Here is a 19,047-nt window from a genome sequence, read left to right on the forward strand (position 1 = left end):
TCTCTCTCTCTCTTCTGTCTTCTTTCTTTTATGTCTTCTTTCTTTTATTTTTCTCTCTTTGCTGTCTTTCACTTTCTTTACTTCTTTCCTTCTCGTCGTTTTTCTTACCTTCCTTCTCCTCCTCCTCCTCCTCCTCCTTCTCCATCTGGTCTGCATTAGTGGAAAGAGGAAGACAGGAAGACAAAACCACAAATGAAGTGGAATCGGACACACACACACACACACACACACACACACACACACACACACACACACACACACACACACACACACACACACACACACACAGAAACACACACACACAGGCACACACACATGCACACATAGACACAGTTTGTAATTTACCTACTAAATACATATTGCATTTTTTCATTCTAACTGAAAAAAAGGAAAATATTTCATTAGGTACAATAAGAAACAGGAATAATTAAGGTTGTATTAGTATCATTATTCACTAATACTAGAGCGATCCTAATTCTTTGTTAATGACGTGACTTTAGCAATAGTAGTAATAGTATTCATGAAAGTAATGGGAGGAAGATTACCACCACTACGACCACTACGACATGGAATTAAGCCCTTCAGTACTGGGACGTATTTTGTACATTTTTGAGATTTGTACACGATTAGACCATTTTATTGACATTAGGAAGGGCGTATGGAGGTCAGAAGATTAATGGCCAGAGTCTTCACCATTTCAATCCCCACATAAGTTTCTGAAGCTGTATAAAATCACCAAATAAATAATAAGCAAAATGAATATGGAAACGCGTCATGGTACTGAAGAGGTTAAAAAAAAAAAAAAAAGGAGAGAGAGAAAAAAAAAAGAGGGTCGAATATTATTATGGAGAACCAGAAAGAACTAAGACGAAGAAAAATGAAGAAAATGAGACAAGCCAGTAATGAGGTTATTAGTGCCGCATCAGTAGGAAGCTTTACAAGACGAGACTAATTTGTGAATCGGGATGACAAGTGGACGTAGAAAAAATGATATGTTTTATGCACAAATTACCTGGAGACTTCTTGCAACTATCCTTATTTATTGCCTTTCCATTTGCAACGCCACCACCACCACCACCACCACCACCACCACCACCACCACCACCACCACCCAACAACAACAACAAGAACAGCAATGCACAATTCAACACCAAATCCTGTACCTTCATTGGCTCTTCCTGTCCGAAACCTCAACACCCTCCCGTCACCTCCCACCTGACCTTCCCCGACCTCGCCTCCAGCCACCCGTGACCTTGCATACTAAACATGGTCACGTCAGCTGTGTTTGTTAGCGACTCAGTTTTTAGACGTGCTGGGGGAATGCTGTGTCAAGAGGGAGCTGGGAAACTTTGTACTGTGAGGCTGTTTGTGTATGTGTGTGGGGATGGGGAGTGATTCAGGTGTTTTCTTTTTACTCTACTGGTGTTTCTGGTGTTGTTGTTAGTGGTGTGTTGGGTTGAGTTCCGTAGGTAAATCTTTGACTGTTAATGGTACATGTGGTTTAATTTGTCATCATCACAAATTGAGATAGAGCGCCATATTCGGAAACGCTCTCTCTCTCTCTCTCTCTCTCTCTCTCTCTCTCTCTCTCTCTCTCTCTCTCCTCGACTAATTTGAGAGGCTACAGAGACGATTAGCCGGGTTCTATAGAGTATTTGTCTTGTTGATCATGTAGGAAACTTGTTAACATGTCACTAGAATTACAGAGACATCCTTATAAAATCCGTGTCACCTCAACTAGAGCCTTTTTAAAATAGTGAAGGTGCAGTGAAGCACGGGAGTGTTTCAGAATATGGGCCCACATAATACTGAAAAGTGTTATTAGATATTAGATGACATTTCCTGTAAGTGCTTTCCTTTCAAAATCATCACCTAAATTTACAACAAGCTAAGAAAAAGTGTATCAGCCAAGGTTTTTTATTTCTTCTTTTTTCTATTCCTTTGTTCCTCATATTGCTGATAGCTGTGTTGGTGTGTTTGGAGTAAATTCCTTGGATTAATTTTTGCTTGTGTTGTTCGTTTGTGTTGCGGCGAGAGTGCGATGTCTGTGTCCTGTGTTGAGTGGGTGGCACGTAAGTTGTTTGTGTGGACTTTGCACTGTGGATTTCCTGTTTGTCTTGCTGCCTCTCTCTCTTGTGCGCGCGTTTTATAATCCTCTGCCACTTGCTGCTGGTTTTTGAGGGTTTGTCTCTTTTTTTAACCTGTTGTATATTCTTATGTTGAAGCGTGGAGTGTGTGGGGAAGTATATTTTGCTGTGGTGGTGTGAATAGAGCTTAGTTGCGGTGTTAGGTGGAGTGTAGTGTTGTACTGTTGGTGTGGTGGTGTAAAATGGAGCACTAGGGAGTTTACTAATGGAAGTGATAGAGCGGAGTTGTGCTGGGGTGTGACTGTGCTGCTGTTTACTTCTTCAGTACTGGAACGCATTTTTACCTTAGGTTTTTTGAGTGCTTAGATGATTTTATAGACATTAGGAAGAGTCTGTTGAGATCAAAAGATTAATGGCCAGAGTCTTCACTATTTTAATCCCCAAATAAGTTTCTGATGCTGTATAAAATAGTAAGCAAAATGAATAGGGAAACACGTCATGGTACTGAAAGGGTTAATGGTGTTGATGCATCCAGTCGCGGTTAATCGGCTGGAAGAATGGTTGGATGGGGAGGAGCCTTCCACCTTGCTGTCCTTTACTTAGTGTTTTGATTAGTGAAGAGTAGTAGAGTCAGCAGCTTACCAATGACATGGGGGTGTTTCTTACTCTTGCGTTGTAATCTTTTTTTTTTATGTGGGAGTATTGGAGTGTGAGAGTGTGAGAGAGGGAGTGGGAGTGGTCTTAGTAGGTGATAGACTTGACCCTTTCAGTACTAGGACACATTTTTACCTTGAGATTTACATACGATTTTATTGACATTAGGAAGGATCTATGGAGGTCAGAAGATTAATGGCCACAGTCTTCACCATTTTAATCCCCCACACGAGTTTCTGAAGCTGTATAAAATCACCAAATAGTAACCAGAAGGAATATGGAAACCCGTCATGGTACTGAACGAGATAAGTGGTGGATTGTGATATTAGTGGTGGTGATGATGGTAGTGGCAGTGGTGGTAGTGGTAGTAATGGTGGTGGTGGTAGTAGAGAGCTCTTGCATGTTTCAAACTCATATAATATCCTGTCCTTTTTTTCCTCTTTCTTTTTTTTTTTACACACGTCTATTCTGTGTTACGTGGTGCGGTGCGGTGGTCGTTGTGTTGATGTACAGTACTATATTATATATTCTGCATGTGTATGTGTATTTTGAGATTCTCTGTTGTTTTGGGGGCTTTTCGTTATAAAGCACACGTATTATGTGACAAACGCTGCCCGTGGAATTTGTATTGTTCGTCTGTGTTGAGTGTTGAGTATTTGGATGCACTGTATTGTCATCGTGTTTCATTGTTTCACCTTTACTGTCTCTTACTCAGGATTAGATACCATGATGCTTCACAAACAGCCTAACAATGACCATCAGATGTATTATTTTGCTCTTCTTTTGTATTCCTTTTGTACTGTGAAGCAAAAATCTATTGTTACGCTGTGCTTGTCTCTGTCTGTGTACATTATGCATTCAGCGTCAGTAGCAGTGATTAGCTGTTACTTATTCCGGCGCGTGACTGAATTATGCCTCGTATTTCGAAGTAACAACCTGCTTTTCGTTATTTACGGTCCTAACTCTGACGCATCGCTTCTTGTATGCTGTAAGGACGCGGTGGTATTTCACAGCAGTATATTCCCGGATCCTGGTGTGCTGTTAGCGCCTCTTTATCACCACACCGTCTGGTATCTCCGCGCACCGAACAGCGTTTCCTGGTATGTTGGTCCTCTGGTCTTAAAGTCGGTCTGAGCTGTCTTGCCGTGGCTGTCTGTGGCTCCTAAGCTCCTGGCGGGATGTCACGAGGCGTCTGGTGGTCTGCTGGTGGTCAGGTCCCACACGCCCTGCCGCCCCATTTCGTGGTGGTTGCGTGCTGGCCGGGTCGCGTCGCCTGCTATTAATACCCGCAAGAACATGCCTTGGTTTAGGATCCTTCCAGTGAGTCTCGCTGGTACCGCCCGCCAGAGCCACCCACTGACGCCTACTTGCCCGCTAAGACCCGCCAAGTAAGCTCAACTTCTTGCCGTTCTTCGTGTCACTCACCTTCCTTGTTGCCTCTCTATCCACCTTAATCCCTTCGTACCGCTACCTCAAGATTGGAACGTGGCATCCTTCTCTTCCTCCTCCTCCTCCTCCTCCTGTTACTGATGCCGTGTCTCCTCTTACTCATTCTCTTGTGCCTCTTATTCTCTCCCTTCTCTTTATCGGTCTTTGTTTCATAGTTTGCTTTCTCCTATTCATGTACTGATTCTTTTGTTTATGTTTTGTGCCTGTTTTATTTTCCTCTTTTTCCTCATTTTCATCTTTTTGTTAATCTTGAGCTTCATTATCCTTTTCTTTTCTTCTTCTTTTTCTTCTGCTCCTCTCCTACTGCGTCTCCGTCAGTGTCCTCCCTTGGTCCCTCGAGGCAGGCTGGACCATACTAACTCATTTAACCTTCACCTTCCCTTCTGTCCTCCTCTTCCTTCCTCTCTAACATCCTTCTACCTACCACTCCACTATTTACCCCACACCCTTTCCCCAACTCAATCCCTTTTTCTATTTCAATTCGGCCCCTGTTCACTTTTTCCTAACCTAATCCTTTCCTTCATCTACTCATTTCTCTAACCTACGTACTCTCCTCCTTTCACTCTAGTCTTTATTCTCCCTTCTTTGTCTTTTACTTCCCATTTCCCATTTTATCTTTTTCTTCTAACCTACTCCCTTCCATTCCTACAGTCCACTCTACTCCTTTTCACTCCCCTCCTTTCCTCTCGAGACCCGTGGCGGCGGTGTAGAGAGCATAAAATAACAATTACTCTTCAGTGCCACCGACAGACGAGTCCTGAATATTTCGTACAACCAATCCGACACTTGACTAATGAAAACTGAAGTTTCCGAAAGGACGTCAGAGAGAGAGAGAGAGAGAGAGAGAGAGAGAGAGAGAGAGAGAGAGAGAGAGAGAGAGAGAGAGAGAGAGAGAGAGAGAGAGAGAGAGAGTGTGTGTGTGAGAGAGAAAAATAGATAATTCTCCTTTTCATTTACCTCTTGTTTTTTGTTTCATTTCTTCTTGCACTTCCTTATCTTAAAAAAAGAAAAAGAAAACACACACACACACACACACACACACACACACACACACACACACACACACACACACACGAAACAAGACTTAAGGAAAAAAACAAAGAAAAAGAAAGAAAGAAAAGGAAAAAAAAAAAAACAGCAAAAGACGAAAACAACAATCCAAAACACACGGTACCCATCTAGACAAACTAACTCCCTCCTTCACATCCCCACGAAGCACTTCCCTCGACCCTCAACCCTCAAAACAGCCTCTTTCTCGCCTCTCATTAGAACACACCCAGCCACTCTCCCTTCATCCTCCTCCTGCCTCTGTTTGTCTGCGATTCACCGCCGGAGCAAATTTATTAGTTGCACGTGTAGGCGCTGTGAGGGCGATTTTGACGGATTGTGATTACTGGTAGTCATATAAATAGAGGGGAAAGAGAGAGAGAAAAGGAGGAAGAAAGAAAGGGAATATACAGACAGGCAAATAAAGACATGGGGAGAGAGAAGAGAGGGGATAAAAGAGCGATAGAGATGAGGAAAGGTAAAGATGAGAAAAAAAGATATGAGGTTAGTGATTCAGAGAGAGAGAGAGAGAGAGAGAGAGAGAGAGAGAGAGAGAGAGAGAGAGAGAGAGAGAACGTACAGGTAAAGGGAGTGAGAGAGAATAAGAATACAGGTTTAGCTGAGAAAATATACATGATAGAAACAAAGGGGGAGGAAATAGGAGTGGGAATAGGAGAGGTATGATTGGAAAGGGGGAATGGAAACACACAGGAGAGGAAACACAGTGTAAAGGAAAAAGAACAAGTTGAAGTTTGAAATACAGAGAAAAGTATAGTGTGTGTAACGTGGAAGGAGGAAGATGGAAAAGAAATATTGTGATGTGTTCTTATACTACGCGAATTGAAATTGTGATAGTGAAATAGATCTAAACATGATTATACGTTTGATTTACGAAGTGCAGAAAAAAAATAATAAAGAGAATAAAACAAGGGATGAGGAACAAAGATATATGTATTTGTTAAGATTATAACTAAAAGGAAGAGTGAAAATTGATATAAGATGCGTACAGAAAACTAATAAAGAAGAAAATAGAAAAGAAAGAGAAAAAAAATATATCAAGACAAAAAAACACTAAACCAATTAAAAAGTAAAGAAGATAACGTTGATAATACGAAAGAATGAAAATTAATATAAGATGTATACAAACAATTAATAGAGACGAAAATACAGAAAATGAGATAAAAAAATACTAAATAAAAAAAAATAAAAAAAAATAAAGAGGATAGCTTTGATAATACCACAAAATAGGGGATGAAGAAATAAAAGAAAGAAAAAAAAAAACCGTATTGCAAATTAAATAGGAAGAGAGGGTGAGGAAAACGAGAGTGAGGAAGAGCAGGGATAAGGAGAGGAAAAAAAAAGTGGTAAAGAGGGTGAAATAACAGAGAGGACAGTAATGGCAATAAAATAGAATAATGGCAAGGAGATAATAGGGAGCGTTACAAAAAAAGGCATGGCAATTTGCATACATCTTTCCTTATCTCTAGTAATACCCTTTGGAAAATGTAAATTATATCGTGAACTAACTTTGATCATTATTATTGTTAGATGATAGTGTTATTGATATTATAGCCATTATTGTTAATCTTTTTATCACTACTACTGTCTCTCTCTCTCTCTCTCTCTCTCTCTCTCTCTCTCTCTCATGCAGTAATTGTGTTGTTCCCCAGACTGTCAGCATCGTCCATTTTATCACTTCCCTTCATCTCATTTATTCCCTCCCCTTATTTCCTTCACCACCGCGCATTCTCTTATCTTTGTTCTTTTCCATTTCCTCTACGCATTCTTTTCCTTCTCCTTTAATTAAAACAAAATGCAAGCTTACGATGACTTTCTCTCTCTCTCTCTCTCTCTCTCTCTCTCTCTCTCTCTCTCTCTCTCTCTCTCTCTCTCTCTCATTTTCTCTATCTGGCCTTTAATTCTTATGCCTCATTTCTTACCTTCATCCTTTTCACTTTTCTCCTTCCCTCTCTCTCTCTCTCCCCCTCTCTCTCTCTCTCTTTCTCCCTCCTCTCTTATTCATGTTCTCGTCTGCCCCGCCTCCTCCTTCACGTATTCACTCTATCACTCTATTCATCTCATACACGTGCCTCTTATTCTTCTTATTCATTTTTATTTTCGTCCTTCTCCTCTCCCTCCTCCTCCTCCTCCTCCTCCTCCTCCTCTTCTTCTACTTCTTCGTCCTCTCCTTAGCATTAAAATTTTCTCTCTCTCACTGTCTCTCTTACGTGTGTGTGTGTGTGTGTGTGTGTGTGTGTGTGTGTGTGTGTGTGTGTGTGTATTTCTCTGTGTGTCTCTCTCTTTCTCTCCTTCCCTCCCTTCCCCTTTCTCTCTCTGAATCCCGTTTCTTCTGTGTGTGTGTATTTCTCTGTGTGTCTCTCTCTTTCTCTCCTTCCCTCCCTTCCCCTCTCTCTCTCTGAATCCCGTTTCTTCTAGTGTCTCTCCATCTTCCCTTCCAGCTGTCAAAAATGCATGATTCATGGGGCCTTTGAGCTCCTACTAGTTATTAATAGTAGAAGTGAAGCTTAGGACAGACAGGCGGCGTTGGACAGGCGGAGGGAGGCGTAGCGCGGAGGCCAGAGGAGGAAAGTGAGGGAGAACAGAGGGAAAAATGAGGAGGACGAGGAATGGCTTCAATTGTTTTTGGTTCAAGGGCAGACGCAGATGGGGGCGAGAGGACGTGGTGGTACTGATGGTGGTGGTGGTGGTGGTGATGGTGGTGGACTGATTCAGGGACAGAGAATGTGAGGAGGGGACGTGAAGAAGAATGAGGCAGCAGAGAAATGGGACTAAGAGAGAGAGAGAGAGAGAGAGAGAGAGAGAGAGAGAGAGAGAGAGAGAGAGAGAGAGAGAGAGAGAGAGTACAGGAAATTCATGCACACTGCACATACATACACACACACACACACACACACACACACACACACACACACACACACACACACAAGCAACAGCTGACCTCCCTCTCCTTGCCTGGCTGTTTATCTTCATTCTCTCTTATTTACTATTATTAAAGAGAAGATCGTTCCTCCCCAGTCTCCATTCTTTGTACATTAAAAGGCCGGAAATGACTCTAGCCACTGAAATTTTTAACAGAAAGTCAAGCCAGATAGAAAAGAGAGTCTGCTTATCCATGAACATTTGATGACAAACCTCGTGAAAAGTGAGAAATATGATGTGATGTTCTTTTACTTTTGTGTACAAGGAATGGTACAAACAATAATTATCAACCCCTTCAATACTGAGACGCATTTTTACCTTGTTTTCTGGGTATGATCAGATGATTTCATTGACATTAGGAAGGGTCTATGGAGGTCACAAGTTTAATGGCCAGAGTCTTCACTTGTTTTAATCCTCCACATGAGTTTCTGAAGCTGTTTCAAATCGCCAGATAGTAACCATAGTGAACATGAAAACGCGCCCTGAAAAAGTTAAGGGTTTGCTCGAGTGGTGTGTGTATATTGTAGTAGAGAGAATGCCAGAAGACAGAACACTTTCAAGATAAAATACATATATCACGGCAGCAAGTCTGAGAGGAGATCCAAAACTACATAGAGGTAGACAGACTATAGGAGACAACTGACTCTTTTAGCCATAGATAGAAGATAGAGTTACAGAAGAGCATTCAGAGGCCTTACCTGTTAACCGCTGAACGACAATCCATTAAGAGAAGGTAATATATTGTAAGTGACGTGCTTATGTTTGGGGATGGGGGAGGCAGTCGCTGCTTACTAAGGCGGCAACCGTTAATCAGATCTCAGTGGCGCTCAGTCCATGGTGTTCGTGCAGGTATTCTCTAGTTCGAGATGCTGCGCGCTGGCTATTGCTGACACACTAACCTCTGGCGACTTGAGTTACCGAGGCGATCGCTAATCATCAATGGTCTCGATTTACAGCTGTCATACGTCACGATTATTATTATTATTATTATTATTATTATTATTATTATTATTATTATTATTATTATTATTATTATCATTATTATTATTAGTAGTAGTAGTAGTAGTGGCTTCTCTAATTAAACAACATAGCAAGGGGAAAAAAAAGGCGTAAGGAAAATAAAGAAAACTGCAAAAAACACATAAAACCAACACATTGCAGTTCGTAGATGAAGTATAATCTCGAACACAAATGTTATTCAGACCATGGCACCGCGAGCAAAGTAAGTCATCCATGGCTATACAAACACAGCCACAAACGTACTCCCATCAGTAGGCAAAAGGTTAAAAGGTGACCAGGAGACCGTCTGTATGATATGTGAATGGAGGAAGTGCTTTTGACGTGAACAAACCCATCACCAGCAAATCCTCTCAAAGAATGATGAAGATGAAGAAGAGACACCTCGGAGTAAAGCTTTAAGACACTAAATAAATCTGCAGCGGAAAGTGCCAGCCGGGATATCTTTGAATTATAGAAGCGTCTTTTAAGAGCTGTGACCGTGCCTGAGCTTACTGCCGCCGCCCTGCATAAAGACACTAGCGAAGGGAGTACTCAATTGCAGTGCTTTCAAGAGAGAGGGAATTAACCTTTTCAGTACTGGGACACATATTTTCCTTGAGATTTGTGTACGAATAGACCATCTTATTGACATCAGAAAGGGTCTATGGAAGTCAGAAGATCAATGATTTGTCTTCACCACTTTACATGAGGTTCTGAAGCTGTATAAAATCACCAAATAGAAAGCAGAGTGAATATGGAAACGCGTCATGGTACTTAAGGAGGTTAGCGAAATAAGATAAAGAGGGATAGAATGAGAAGGGGATTATTTTACTCTTTTTTACAGAAGTGTGATTTTTTCCCTGTCGGTGGAGTAAAATACAGGTGAAGTCATGCAAGGAAGGCAGGGAGTGGGGCAGGTAATATGTGCACCTGTGGTAATGAAGCATGTTCCGCAGGTGTGTTGTGATAGGAACTGAATACCTGATTTACGACAACGCTGTGCTATGCCTGTGCGTGTTTGACTGAGTGTGTGTGTGTGTGTGTGTGTGTGTGTGTGTGTGTGTGTGTGTGTGTGTGTGTGTGTGTGTGTGTGTGTGTGTGTGTGTGTGTGTGTGTGTGTGTGTGTGTGTGTGTGTGTAGCTACAAGTGGTAATGATAGAGATGTAAAAGAAAATTAATGGAAGCGTATCTCTCTCTCTCTCTCTCTCTCTCTCTCTCTCTCTCTCTCTCTCTCTCATCCCAATAGTTTTGTACTCCATTATATCTCTACTCTTTTCTTTTACCTCCCTTTCCCCTTCCCCCTTACATATTCTTGTTCCTCCTCCTCCTCCTCCTCCTCCTCCTCCTCCTCCTCCTCCTCCTCCCCTACTACTACTACTACTACTACTACTACTACTACTACTCTCCTCCTCTAGAATGAAGAATAAAAAATTTGATATATTTTGAAAGTAATTTTAAGTCATTTTTCCGGAGGATCCCAAGACACCTTACCATGGTCACTTCCTTAGCCTCTGTCCGTCTGTCCGTGTGTCTGTCTGTCTATCTGTATGTATGTATTATGTCTCACTTTTTGTCTCTTTCTGTCTATATCTGCTTGTTTGTGTGTATTTCTGTTTCTGTGTCTCCCTGTCTCTGTCTTTCTTTGTCTCTCTCTCTCTCTCTCTCTCTCTCTCTCTCTCTCTCTCTCTCTCTCTGTGTGTGTGTGTGTGTGTGTGTGTGTGTGTGTGTGTGTGTGTGTGCGTGTGTCTGTGTCTGTCTCTCTCTCTCTCTCTCTCTCTCTCTCTCTCTCTCTCTCTCTCTCTCTCTCTCTCTGCATTGATCCAAGAACTGAATGTCACAACTAATACCACCACCACCACCACCACCGTTGCTGTAAGTCACCAATAGCTCAGTTAGCGTCACAAAGTCATATTACAACAGTTATCTTATCCAAGTAGCGAATAATGAAGACCCAATACCAGTGAAATTTACTCATTGATAATCCAATGGCGCTCGCTCAGTGACACTAGGTAATTCCATTATTTCAAAGGTATTACCAAGAATTAGTTCAGTTTCGTATGTTGCTTAAGCTCGCATTCACTGTCTGGGTAAATAGAAAGAGGGCATGTAACAAAACTAATAGCCACAATAGAAATGAGGAAAAAAAAAAAAAAAAAATAATGCTCTTAATACTCTTGCTATTACACGAGTTGAAAAAGGGGAAAAAAAATGCTGCTCCATATTTCACCATGCTCATTTTTTGTTCCCTTTGCATGAAAAAAAAAGAAATAGGAAAACTAATAGCCATGAAAATGAAATGTTGCATAATTGAACGAGTTTGAAGTAAAGGGGAAAGTTTGAAAGTCAAGAGGCTTCATTTGTGCTTTCATTTAGGGCTTCAGGGTCTTATGATCGAAACTTAAGCCTTCCCACTGGTTTTAAGAAGAAGAAGAAGAAGAAGAAGAAGAAGAAGAAGAAAAAGAAAGAAAAGGAAACTTGGCCTATAGTGTTGATATTCCAACGATTGAATAAGATGAGGCGATACGTTTCTCCCCCCACCCCTCTCTCTCTCTCTCTCTCTCTCTCTCTCTCTCTCTCTCTCTCTCTCTCATTCCAGTGGTCAGTGAAATAATCTGGTTGCAGGATAAACAAGGATGAATGCAGGGAAAGCCATTGAAAACAAAGCAGAATCAGAAGAAAAGAAGCTTATCACACACACACACACACACACACACACACACACAGAGAGAGAGAGAGAGAGAGAGAGAGAGAGAGAGAGAGAGAGATGTAAATTGAAACGTACGTACACATAACCTGCTCTCCCTTTAATAAAAAAAAAAAGACATATATAAACACCAAGGCGACACTCTTACTTTGCTTCATCATCATCACCGGGGCTACGAACTGGGTGCTGATGAATCCCTGATGAAGTGAGAGGAGAGAGGAGAGAGGAGAGAGAGGAGGAGGAGGAGGAGGATGGGAGATGATAATACTGAGCTGGATTAGGTTAGTGATGCATAAAAAGGGGAAGGAGGACAGCATTTGAAAGATTACTCAGGAGGAGAGAGAGAGAGAGAGAGAGAGAGAGAGAGAGAGAGAGAGAGAGAACAACTTTCCTCTCGTTTTAATCGATTGAACAAAAAAAAAGATACAAGAAACGACAAACTATTCATCACCATCACCATTATTATTACCACTATTATCATCACCACCACCACCACCACCACCACCACCACCACTACTGCAGCGCGGGCAGTAATAATGAGGCGGTGTCATAAATGCATCGTGAGCGGACCTGCCACTCAATAATAATGAAAGCACTTGAATGCAGCGCTGATTCGTGATGCTCCAATTACTTGTCCTGACCGTGCCGGCGATACGTGACGCTGCTCTGAATGGTGACGGTCCTGATATTAATAGTAGTAGTAGTGGTAGTAGTAATGGTAGTAGTAGTGGTGGTAGTAGTGGTAGTGTATGTAGTAGTGGTAGTAGTAGTAGTAGTAGTGGTAGTAGTAATAGTAGTAGTAGTGGTAGTAGTAGTAGTAGTAGTGGTAGTAGTAGTAGTAGTAGTAGTGGTGGTAGTAGTAGTAGTAGTAGTGGTGGTAGTAGTAGTAGTAGTAGTGGTAGTAGTAGTAGTGGTAGTAGTAGTAGTAGAAGTAGTAGTAGAGGTAGTATATAGTAGTAGTAGTACTAGTAGCTACAATAATAGTAATAGTATGAACAAACGGATCGATTAGCAAAAGCAGCGATAATACAATAATAGTATGTGATCAAAACTTTAATTGTAATAGTTATAATAATCATAATCATAGTAATAATAATAATAATGATAATAATGATAATAATAATAATAATAATAATAATAATGATAATAATAAAGAAAATATGGGTATGTATGATCTTTGTGTAAACGGAGTGATGTTAATGCTTCGAAATCGATTCATCAGCAGTATTTGTGTGTGTGTGTGTGTGTGTGTGTGTGTGTGTGTGTGCAATATGAAACTTCCTTTTGTAGTATTCTGTACGTACATAAAATTTCGATGCATAAATGTTCCACACACACACACACACACACACACACACACAGTGACAGTGATGCTGAGGCTAAGCTTACCTTACAGCTGTGACGTCACGAGCAGTACAGTTCACTAGGCAGCCAATCACAGCGTCGCTAATCAACTAGAACCAATGAGTAGTTTCCTTCACGGCACACACGGGGTCGCGCCGCAGCCTAACTACCACAGACAGACAGGTCACGCGTTTCTCCTTTTTCCAATATCAGCCTCTAAAACTCACGTCAACTTTCATAATTTTCCGAGGATCTCTATTTGTATCTCTCTCTCTCTCACTGGGGGTCAGATTACAGATACAATTGGTTTCTCAGCGGCGCGTAGCAGCCCGCAGCGCCTCCACGGCCACGAGGCGCAGGGATCTCAACAGATGCATGGTTGACAGGTAGACAGAGGTGCGAGTAATGGCCCGGCGGAGCGAGAGCAGCAGGAGGGTCCTAAGTGTTGCACTGACTCAAGCCGACTTACCCGGCCGGCCGCCGCCAGCCCCTCGCCCACCATCTCCGCCAGGAAAACGTGTCGTACGGCGTCCTATCTCCTCTACCTCTTGTGCTTCCTCCTCCTCCTCGTTCTCCTCCTCGCCATCACCAGTGCCACGTCCGAGTGACCTCTGTGGCACTTCTACCTATGGAACTTCCATTTCTATTTGCAATTTGTGTGTTCTTGAGTATACTCACGTTACACCCACCGGTCCTTTTATCGCTGGGAACTTGAGGGCATCCGCGCGAAGCAGTGTAGGTTAGAGAAAGCAAAATCTGGTTGATCTGTATCTCCGTGGGACGCAAATCTAGCGTTATGGCACTCACCTCCCTTCAGATAACAGGGCTAATCCCACTCCAGGGCCACAGCGAGGGCGTGCTGAGGGCTGAGGGTCGAGGGCGAGGGGAGGAGCTGCCGGTGATGGTTGCTCAAGGGGAAGGGGAAGGAAGGCCGGGGAAGAGAGGGACGGCAGACTGATCGAGGTAAAGCCAGGCGGTTGTGTGGGGAAGTTTTGTTGGAGGAGGTTACGAGGACTTACTTACTTGAAGGGAGATGGAAGCATGGAGAGAGAGAGAGAGAGAGAGAGAGAGAGAGAGAGAGAGAGAGTGTGTGTGTGTGTGTGTGTGTGTGTGTGTGTGTGTGTGTGTGTCCGTGCGTGCCTACGTCTTCGCGTGTTCAGTTGTCGATACAAGTACGTGTGTGTGAATGAATTGAAAAGCAAACCAAAAAATAAAGAAAAAAAAAACGGAACCAATAGAAAGTAAAAAAAAAAAAAAAAACATTACAAAAAATATAGAGAGAGAGAAACACAACCACCTGTCATTAAGCAAACCGTCCCACCACCACCACCACCACCACCACCACCACCACCACAGAAACACTGCAACGAGTCATTAACACGTGCACAGTACCTTCATTTTTAACCCATTTGTCGGGCAGTCCCCTTCACCGCGGCACGAGAGTAAAAGTGTAAAGTGTGACGAATGTGGTATCGTGTTGCTGGCTGTATAAAAAATGTCCCGGGGCAAGAACATCACTTTTTTCTCTCTCTGGGAAGGCTGTGGAAGGGGAAAGGGGAGACTGAGATAAAGGAAAAGCCACGTGGTTGTCCAAGAGAGTGTTGATGAAAGTACTTTGTTCAGTTTTGATTTACCTTGGGATGAATAGAGAGAAGGAGGAAGAATAGATGATGAAAGGAGGATCAAGAAGAACACCAAGAGCTACAACAACAAATAGATGAATACAAAGAAAAAATAAGTATTATAAGAAAACAACAAGAAAAATAAAAAAAAAGAACAGATGCAGGAAAAAAATTAAAAGGGAACAAAGAAGAAGAGAGCAATGATATGAGAAAAGGAAAAAGAAAGAGTGTAGTTTTGTGTGCATGGATAAGCAAAAAGAGAAAAGAAACAGAAAGAAATTGAGGAATGAAAAGAACCTAGAAATAAACAACACAAAAAGAAGAAGAAAAATAAAAGAAGGAAAAAAATGTAATGTTTCGTGTTGAAGAGTAAGAATGAGTTTATCTTTTCATGTCAAGGTGAGAATTGGGTTTGGGGCAAAAAAATAATGACTCTTCTATCACCTGCGAGTTACGGTGTGAAAATAGTCCTTTATTGCAGGTGTTAAGGGAGTGAAGGGCGCGTGTTGATGTGTGAGAGTTATCTTTACTGCTCGTGTTAAGGGAAAAGAGACGGTAAAGATTCATTGTTCCATGCAAACGTGTGAAGAGCTCCTTGTTTTTGTGTTAACAGATGTTTCAGGGAATGTGAGTGTATGACAAGAGTTTCTTTTATCAGTTTTCAAAGTGTGTTAAGGTCTTCATTACTGGGACATTTTTACCTTGAGTTTTGGGTGCGATTAGACCCATTTTATTTGTATTAGGAAGGGTCTATAGAGGTCAGAAGATTAATGGCCAGAGTCTTCACTATTTTAATCCCCGCATAAGTTCCTGAAGCTGCATAAAATAATCAAATAGTAACCAAAATGAATAGGAAAACGCGTCACGGTAATGAAAGGGGTTAAGGCATGAGGTTCATAAGGAAATGTATCTGTTCTTGTTCTAGTAATTTCTTTAAGGATGTTTAGGTGTGAAAAAAATATATTATGCTATGAGTTTTTTAAGAAATGACAAGTTGTGAAGAATTCTGAGTGTCTTTATAGTTTGAGTCTGGATAATTACTTAATTGTTTATTCTCTTTGTAGAATGGTGGAAGTGTAGTGCAAAATATCTATGGTCTTGTTTAGAAGTTTTAATTTTATTATTTTTTTCCAAGGTTATTAAGCTTAATTGTGTTTTGCTTGCTTTAAGAAAATACTGAACAACAAATGTTTCCTCTTTATTTAGTGTTAATGGACTGCACACACAAAATATTACTCTTTTCTGTGATATTAAGCTGTGAAAAAAACACAGAAAAAAAGGAAACGCGGAAGGATCAAATTCATAATCCTGTTTTAATAGTGCGAAAGAGAAGACCTTCATTATTTCATGATAAGCAAGAAGGGAGCCAGCGCTGTGTGTTTATGGTTATATATTCGTAAGGGAAGCAGGAAGAGAAAACGGAAAAAAAAAGTATTGGCGTTAGGGTGTCAAGGTAAAGGAAGGAATAGTTTTTATTTTTTTTTCAACCTTTGTCTTCTTTTTTTCTCTCTCTAGTTTGGCGCTCTGGTGTATAAATGTTGGCATCGTTGTTTGAGGGCGTTAGAGACACGGACAGCGCAGTGAGTCACGAATTATGAAGCAGACAACACATGAGAAAAAACTTTGTGTCGAGTAGAACATGTGTGTGTGTGTGTGTGTGTGTGTGTGTGTGTGTGTGTGTGTGTGTGTGTGTGTGTGTGTGTTTGTGTGTGTGTGTGAAGTGTCTCTGCCCTGTTCTTTGACATTAATCTTTTTTCATCTATAATTCTCCTCATTAATGTACAGTATCACTCAACTTTTACGTGGACGAGTCATGCATAAAATTTAATTCCCTTCACGTACACTCACTCCACTTGTAAAAGAACAAATACATCTTTACTCTTAACATATTCTACTTTCATACATTCTCTTACTCGTACAACTTTTCCTTCATCACTCTACCATCCTGTACTTCTTCTCTCCATCTTCTCACCTACACCTGCAATTACCTCACCTTTGTTCTCCTCATCTCACCTTGATTCCTTTATGTACCTACGTGTATATTTACCCTTTTATTTTCCTCCCCTCAGTCTTGTGCCTTACTTCTGACGCACCTAACCTGATTACCGGGAAAAGATGACGGGTAGAGTAAATACATTCGAAGTACCGTTATAAATATTTAGACCAAGGTTCAGGGTACAGGCTTGAGAGAAAGGTGGAGGCTTCGACCTTAGTCTCAGCACAGAGGAGAGGGATTAAATATTGAAGGTACTCAGCGTTGCATCCACAACGTGAAGGAGGCGGCGTGAAAAAATGGAGAGAAAAGTGTTTTAAAAGAAAAAATGTCTGGATGAGCAGTGGTTGAAATCTGTTGTGTGTGTGTATGTGTGTGTGTGTGGTTTTTGTTAATCTGTCTGTTTATTTGCCTCTCTATCTGCGTGTTTGTTTTCGTTTAGGGAGTAAGTGAAGTAAAATGCGTAGTCTTATGGGTTTTTTTCTATTATCACGATGAATGACTTTACTAATAAGGTGAAAGAGAAGCCACCGCTCTCGTGGGTCACACTGTCTACCTCTGTCTGTCTGTCTGTCTGTGTATACCCCACACTCTCTCTCTCTCTCTCTCTCTCTCTCTCTCTCTCTCTCTCTCTCTCTCCATTAACACAACTATCTCTGACTTACACAAACCTCTACACAGTCTATTAAAAGTGTTCTTAACTTCACACCAAGAAAAAAAAAAAATGACCAACTGACTAAATTGTCCAGGTAACATCCATCCTACCTGTGTCCCACACCTGTTTCGTCCAGGGAGGGATTAGTGTACTTGATTAATTGCTCACTTCCTCCCTCACGTATCTAACATTAAGTTTTGAAAATCTCCTGCTTATGTTTTGTGAGTGTTTACTTGTTGTACTCACCACTCACCTGCGTCGTTTGTCGTGAAATATTTGATGCTAATATTCTGCTTTTGGTTGTCTATTGTACTCACCATTCAAAAGGAGGGAGGAGGGAGGAGGGTTAAGGGGAGGTCGTTCGTCCCGAAATATTTGGTTGTAATCTAACCAAACCAGGCAATGTTTGAGCTTCATTACCTCTCGTGCGTGTGTTTTATCAAGTGCAGGCCAAATATTGGGTCCAATGTTTGTATTACCTTTGATTACTGTGAAACACTCCATCAGCGCAACCCAGGAAGCTGCTGCGGTTCTTCACGAGAGAATAGAAAAACTAGGTCAGGTTATTTTTACTTCTTATTCGACACTTTTTGGTTCAGAAGGTTATTTTGATGATCGGCGCTGAAATCATTTTGGCTCAGACGTAAAATGGCGTCAGTACTCTTGTATTTTTTATTTTCTGTGGCTGTATTAAGTGTGCGGCGTGTTACTTAAAAGAATATACAAGGGAAGCTACACTACAAGAATCCTTTTAGATTACTCGTTACATTTCTTTCTATATCTCTTTCTATTTCCACACAAATTTCTTTACGTTATCTTTTAGTCTGATCTAATCTTCAATTCTGCATTTCTCGTGTTGTATTTTTGTTTCTGAGGCTGCCTTACTCCCTCTCCTTGTCTCCTTGTGGCCATCACCAACCAATTGAGTTTGTCCCAATATCCTGCAGGGAATATTTGTGGTAAAGTAAAGAAACAATAGAAGTAGTAGTAACAGCAGTGACAGTTCCAGTAGTAGTAGTCGTAGTAGTAGTAGTAGTAGTAGTAGTAGTAGTAATAGTAGTAGCAGTAGTAGCAGTAGTAGTGGCAGCGGCGGTGGTGACAGAAGTGGCAGTAGAATTAATAATATATGACAGTATTAGCTTTAAGTTCCGTATCATTAACAAAGTCATACACAACGTGCATGTGATCGCTTAAACGAGTTCTTAACTTCCATCCCAGCACAACGCGTGGAAGTTATTGTCTTCCAAAGTACTCCAAGTTATTAGATCTTTAAAGTTTATAAAGTTTGTCTCTCCAAGTTAGATAGCGTCTTTAATTTATAGAGGCAAAGCGGTCGCTCCTCACCGCCCCCTCGTTTTGGGAAGTAAATGATGCAGGGATGTTGTATATTTAGGCACTCATTTTTAAAGATGGTATAAAGCTGCCTGTTTCGCTGAGGCGCGGCGGGAGGCTGGGAGCAGGAGGAGGAGGTGGTGGTGGTGGTGGTGGTGGTGGTGGTGATGGTGGTGGTGGTAGTCATGGCGGTGTTGGTCGTGGTGGTGGTGGACGTGGCC

At 41.5% G+C, this 19,047-nt stretch overlaps 1 protein-coding gene across 4 annotated transcripts in view; it reads right to left on the reverse strand.

Annotated features, from left to right (window-relative positions):
- The window catches only part of LOC123519931, a 178,442-nt gene extending 164,740 nt beyond the window's left edge, over positions 1-13,702 (reverse strand). For all 4 annotated transcript variants that reach the window (XM_045281648.1, XM_045281646.1, XM_045281649.1 and 1 more), the window contains exon 1: positions 13,270-13,702. The gene's annotated coding sequence lies outside the window, so the exon portion shown is untranslated. The remainder of the gene's footprint in view (positions 1-13,269) is intronic.
- Positions 13,703-19,047: the final 5,345 nt, after the last annotated feature.

The sequence above is a fragment of the Portunus trituberculatus genome, chromosome 46 (genome assembly GCF_017591435.1).
Source record: "Portunus trituberculatus isolate SZX2019 chromosome 46, ASM1759143v1, whole genome shotgun sequence".
NCBI classification, from domain to species: Eukaryota; Metazoa; Arthropoda; class Malacostraca; order Decapoda; family Portunidae; genus Portunus; species Portunus trituberculatus.